The sequence below is a fragment of the Corythoichthys intestinalis genome, chromosome 5, assembly GCF_030265065.1.
Source record: "Corythoichthys intestinalis isolate RoL2023-P3 chromosome 5, ASM3026506v1, whole genome shotgun sequence".
Lineage (NCBI taxonomy): Eukaryota > Metazoa > Chordata > Actinopteri > Syngnathiformes > Syngnathidae > Corythoichthys > Corythoichthys intestinalis.
The window spans coordinates 18,922,719-18,928,718 of NC_080399.1; the positions used below are offsets into that span (position 1 = coordinate 18,922,719).

Here is a 6,000-nt window from a genome sequence, read left to right on the forward strand (position 1 = left end):
AGACGTGAGACCCAAACTTGAGGAGGCTGAAGCACTGACAGGGGCATGAATTATAAAACCATAAATTGTTAACAACATTGACACATTTTGTTGACTGTTTAATGTATTCTATTGGTATATAATATATTGTAATTATATTACATTCTGAAAAAATATTCAATAGGCCACAATAAGAAATGATACCAGATTTATGTTGAATCAGCATTAGCTTTCGTTGTCAGATTGTGACACATCATATGTTATACCAAGCACACAATGGCACACATCAAAGAGCATAATTTTAGTAAGCAACACAAAGTTAGGATAGCAATGGACTAGCGCAACATTGAAAAATGATATTTCTGTAGCATGAAGTGTTCTCTATACAAAGATAATGCATTATTAAAATATGAAGGTAACTAGATTTTTCTTTTAAAAAATGTGTACTGTACATATGACTAGTTTATGATTTCATGTCATCAAAATTTGCTACATTTATTTCTCCTAAATCATCGTCATCTGATGTCGCAGACGGAAGAATTCAGCATCTGGCAGGCCTCATAGGATCTCTTCAGTCGTCATCGCTGGACACCGCATCACTTGGGTCATCATATGACTCGACCCACTCTCTCTTGATTTTGGGAAACTGGGTGGCAACTGACTTGCAACGCTTTTTTCATCGTGTTGAGGGTTTCCGCCACTTAATTTTTTATGTTTTGCTTCCTGGAGAAAAAAAAATTACAGCAGCATGAAAATATTGGATGAATCCTAATTTCAATTTAATAATTTCTTGGTGGTCAAATAATAATGCCCCAGTCATAGCAGCATCTATTTGATATAAAAAACAACGAGCCAAGGACCTATTTGGTGCTGGGGACATTTGAATTTACATAACAACTATTGATATAGTAATAAAATAACATGAGTAGACGACATGTCAGCCAACCTATCTACTTATGACAGGCCAACAGCAAAAAAAAAAAAAATGTCGCACTTCAACAAACAGGCAGTAGGAGTCGTCCTCGTTCATCAAAAAAAGCCATTAATGTTCTACTTACGTCTTTTTAAAACCAAGGTTGCATTGTTGTAGGTTTTCAAAGCTGTCGTGGCTGAAATGATGAAAACAATGAGCCGATTGGGGACCTGTATCCATGCTAACAAAAACGGTCCAAACCTTTGCAGGAGAAGTTGTTTTGGGACCACTCCTAGAGTCTCGAATCTTCCTGTGAGTAATTCATCGCTACACATCGAGATGGCATGACGAATCCCGCGAATAAAACCCAGAAAATGTTTGCAATATATGGCGAGGATAGCGTGGTGCTATATTTCCGCGTTCAGAGTGGTGGCGAAGCTTCCTGGAAGTTACGTCATGAGGTAGGGGTCGGCAGGACGGCGCGTCCCTCGTTGCTATGGTGTTGCTATGGCCATAACTCAAAAACTACGCGGCCAATTATTATTATTTTTTTTTATGTGACTTTTTGAGAGAGCGAATGACGCATTTAATACAATTCAACTGAGTAAACACTTAAGAGCGAAATCTGAAAAGCTCTTCAGTTGCCCTTTAAACGGTATCTCGATTCTTGGCAGGAGCATATCGATAACCTTTTGGGATACAAAGTATCACAATTTATCACCATTTCGATATTTTGTCACACCCCTACTGCTTCTGATGTTTGATTTTTTATTTTTAATATGGTATATATTTTTTCTCAGCACATACAGCAAATATTTATTATTTTTTAAAGAGTGCTTTAAGACGACCTGTGGTTGAACAGGCTGGCTTGACATAGGAACGGCACGCGTGAGTGATTGGTATAATGGAGTCATGTGATTATTGTTGCGATATCTCATTGGTGAAACTCGTGGCGCTTGTAAAGCGTGGTAGGTGGGATGTGTGCATAAAAGTAACAAAAAGGGGAGAAGTTTCCACTTAGACACATTTATTTAAAAAAAATAATAATAATAAATCCACCTTGACCACTCATCACTCGGGAGATCAGCGGTTCGCGCACACACATTCGCAGATGAACTCCACAGTACCGAGAGGTCAAGGTGGATTTATTATTGTGCATAAGTGGAAACCTCTCCGGCGTCCCTGTTCGGGCGCCAGTTGTAATGCATGGTAGGTGAGATGTGTGCATAAAAGTAACAAAAAGGGGACAGGCTACCACTTATGCACATTTACTAAAAAAAATAAATAAATCCACTCGTCACGCGGGAGCTCAGAGGTTAGCACACGCGTTCCCAGATGAACTCCAACATAAAAGTAAGCCGCAACACATGGAGAACATATTCAATATAAATAAAGCAGCGCCACCTCGTGGTGGATGTCGGGAGGAACACCATTTAAGGAGGTGACTGTTACAACCTATTGTTGGCATCTCTGGCAAAAATAAAATCAATATGTAGAACAAGGAGGAAAAATGTAACAACTCTAGTTCAGCCCAAAGCAGCGAAATAAGAGTAGCGTTTCTTCACGAATCTACGTAAATAAAGTATCGCTTAGTAACACTACTCTTAGAATTATATTTTTCTTAAAACGTTACTCAAGTAAATGTAACCCATTACTACCCACCTCTGCCTTTAATATACAGCAGTCTTCATAACTCACAAATGAACCCCCTTAGTTGCAATAACAGTATTATATACATACAACTAGAGCTGTCCCAACTAGTCGACGTAGTCGACGTCATCGATGACGTAAATCCGTCGACGAGCACAACATGCCGTCGACGGTTAATGAAGGGTTAAAAAAATATATGCGTGGAAAGTTAGAATGTCGGATGCTCTGTTTGCAAGCAGGGAAAGCGGCACAAAGCCAAAAAAAGCGCACCAGAGTGTCCAAAACATTGACTTATTTCAAAGAAACAAAGGAGAGTACACTCTTCTGTCCTGTCTCTTCAGTGCCAAGCTTGGCTGCACGTCGGCCGTGAAAAAAACCCTCAAGCGCCTTCACGCAGTTTGTAAGGTTTTTTTTTTTTTTTTTCTCCTTTCATTTTTTGTACACCAGAGGGTGCTGTCGCCTTACTAAATAATAATGTTTCATTGACAATGGGCCTATAAGTGCTATTAGTATTGTTCTTAATGCTAATTGAAAGGTTTATTTCATGTTATGGTTTATTTTATGGTATAGAAAATTATATAAGGTTAAAAGGTCATAAATATATACAGTATATACAGTGATTGCACTCAAGGGGGAGATTGTCAATGATAAGGTAATAAGGTAAAGGCAATTCATATAGGCAATTCATTGATATATAAATAAGGTTTAAAAGGAAAAAGGTGAAAAGTTTTTGTTAATTTCTAATTGTGTTGCTTTATTTGTGTGCGCCGTAGCTCTTACGGTGTGTTTACATCAAGGATGGAATTAAAGTTGTAAACCATCAGTTTAAGAGACCATCTTTTCAATCGGGATGCTACACTAGTTAATTCTATCAGCATTTGAACTCATTGTTTATTTGTGATTTATTATTGTTATTTACGTATTTATTTCTACTTTAATAAATGATTTGAGTGTTCCAATATGTTGTTTTTTTTTTTTAATTGATAAGCGTCAACAAAAATTTCATTGCTAAATTAGTTTTAAAAAAAATAAAATAAAAAAATAATTAATTAATTATTAGATTAGTCGACTAATCGTAAAAATAGTCGGCTGACTAATCGGGAGAAAATTAGTCGTTTGGGACAGCCCTACATACAACGTGATCATGGTGAGTCAACCAAAGTTCCAAACGAGTCAATTCACATTATTCTACTACTATTTCAATGTATGTCGCTATATAACTGCAATCCCCCCACCATGAGTCAGTGTCAAACTATCCCATTTTCATTCAGCCTTACATCATATTATTTTTTACTTTAACAAACATATAGTCTCCGTAGAGACCGTCAAAAATTGCCATAGCCGACTGTATTTCAAGTCGTCAAGGCGGGGTATTGGGTAAAGTTTTCAACTAGCAATAATCGCGCCTCGGATAAACCTCATGGGCTACGATACTGCCACTGCGCAAAGCTGATTCAGTCCACGCTATGGAGAATCTTATAATCATTGAGTATACGTGGTACAGTGACGGTCATGACGAAGACAGTCCAAACGTAGAGCCGGTGTTCCATGGCAAATGGTGCTTTCGGGTTATTTACATTAGGCATAATTTGATTGATTAGTGTCTGATAATACATGTTCAGCAAATTTAGGAACACGTGACTGAATTGCATTTCTGAGACTTCCCGCACCGCAATGCATTCTGGGATTATCAGATTGTTCAGACAATTGAAGCATGTGGTTACGTTAAGTACAGCATGTGGATAAAGAAGTACATCGAAACTTTCTCGTAATAGCACAACTATAACACTATAGTAACACAGTTATAACGCTACGACGATTGATAGTTACCGCTCACATATTTCCTATTAATGGATTTATTGACATTTATTTTAACAGCGTAATAGTCTCCGTAGAGACCGTCAAAAATTGCCATAGCCGACTATATTTCAAGTCGTCAAGGCGGGGTATTGGGTAAAGTTTTCAACTAGCAATAATCGCGCCTCGGATAAACCTCATAGGCTACGATACTGCCACTGCGCAAAGCTGATAAAATTAAGGGAACGACAGTAGGGTCATTACCCGTCCAACGTCCCATCGTTGCGGTTGTTGAACAAATATTGATGAACACTCACACGAATCATTGATAGCACGGCTATTTAGCTCATAGGATACTGGCACAGACATAATTTAAAACGTTTCTACGTCTTATTAAAAAAATGTTTTTAAAAACTAAATGCGTCCCAATGCATTCTGGGAGTTATCATTCCCTGTATCAACTTTGCCGTCACTCGCCAATAAATTTCTGTTACTGTCTACTCTAGATTTTCATATATCAACACTTAATTCACTTTTAGGGAAATGGATTACACTTGAAATTCCTAAGTCTCTCGTTGCTGTCTACATTACTTATGAGTTAAAAAAAAAAATTGTGCATTCACTTCCGTGTCCGGAGAGTTTGCGCATGCGCAAGGAATTGTCTACGTCATAAATCCCGTGTTCAGAAGAGGACGGCGACGACTGTCGACGTTTATATGCGAGTTTAAAACAATAAATCAACATTTTGTTATGACTTTCAAAATGCAATTTGAATGATTACCTACGACTCCAGTTTTAAAGTTTCGTCTTTAACACAGTTAATTCCTAGTGCTGTATATGTAACACTGGTTCACTTTAAGTCATCGTGCTTTCAACATAATTATTTTTAAAAATGGGCAAAATATGGATTTCATGTAACAATGCATTAATTTCGGCGCACTCGCGACTACATGTCTTCAAACACAGAATAATTACGTTTATTTATTATTAGACTATTATATTTTTACCACATGACGTTATGCTCAAGAGCTAACACTTGAGGTCACTGTTGACTGTACTAAGTCCAAACCTTTTCCCTCTCAGAAAATGACTTTCGAGTTACTTTGTATAAAGCAACTTTTTTTCTAGCAAATAACTCAAAATATAAAATACACTCTCTTAAATACTAGTCTTTCAACCAAGAAAATTCGGCGAATTATCAAACTGCATATGTTTAGCATGTTAACGTGCCGAAAATCCTACTTTTTTTTTTCTTACCGTTGGGGGCCTCTTCTTGTTAAATCGTCCCAAAACGTCTTGGAAGTATTCCATGCGGTAAAAAAAATACCATTATGCAAGTTTAAGATTATACATTTTATATGCATAATTCGGTACTTTACTATTAATTTAAAATAGTAGTTTTTGAAGAAGAGGAAAAACCAACCCATCTTGTAATTGAAGCTAGTTGCGTAACAGGTAAGCCCGGAAATTGAGGTCACGTGTTTAAAACTACATCCGTTTACATTTTAATGTCTTTTTAAAATTATTATTAGTTAAAAATTTAATTATCATTTCTACGTAGGTTAGGTTTTGGGATATACATTTAAGATATACTAGTATATTTAAAAACAGAAAAGCCTTTTGTTAAGGGAGAAAATGTGACCCCTCCCCCTCATTTAAAA

General features: G+C 36.9%; 1 protein-coding gene and 2 non-coding genes across 6 annotated transcripts in view; all 3 read right to left on the reverse strand.

Moving 5' to 3' along the window:
• Window positions 1-5,736, reverse strand: part of shisal1b (shisa like 1b) — a 156,150-nt gene extending 150,414 nt beyond the window's left edge. For 2 of the 4 annotated variants that reach the window (XM_057836626.1, XM_057836624.1), the window contains exon 1: window positions 5,597-5,736. The gene's annotated coding sequence lies outside the window, so the exon portion shown is untranslated. The remainder of the gene's footprint in view (window positions 1-5,596) is intronic. The other 2 variants (XM_057836628.1, XM_057836627.1) reach the window with 2 other exon arrangements.
• Window positions 3,853-3,993, reverse strand: LOC130916888 (U4 spliceosomal RNA). Its single transcript, XR_009063369.1, has one exon. It is a non-coding gene; the product is annotated as a U4 spliceosomal RNA (small nuclear RNA).
• Window positions 4,429-4,569, reverse strand: LOC130916911 (U4 spliceosomal RNA). Its single transcript, XR_009063388.1, has one exon. It is a non-coding gene; the product is annotated as a U4 spliceosomal RNA (small nuclear RNA).
• Window positions 5,737-6,000: the final 264 nt, after the last annotated feature.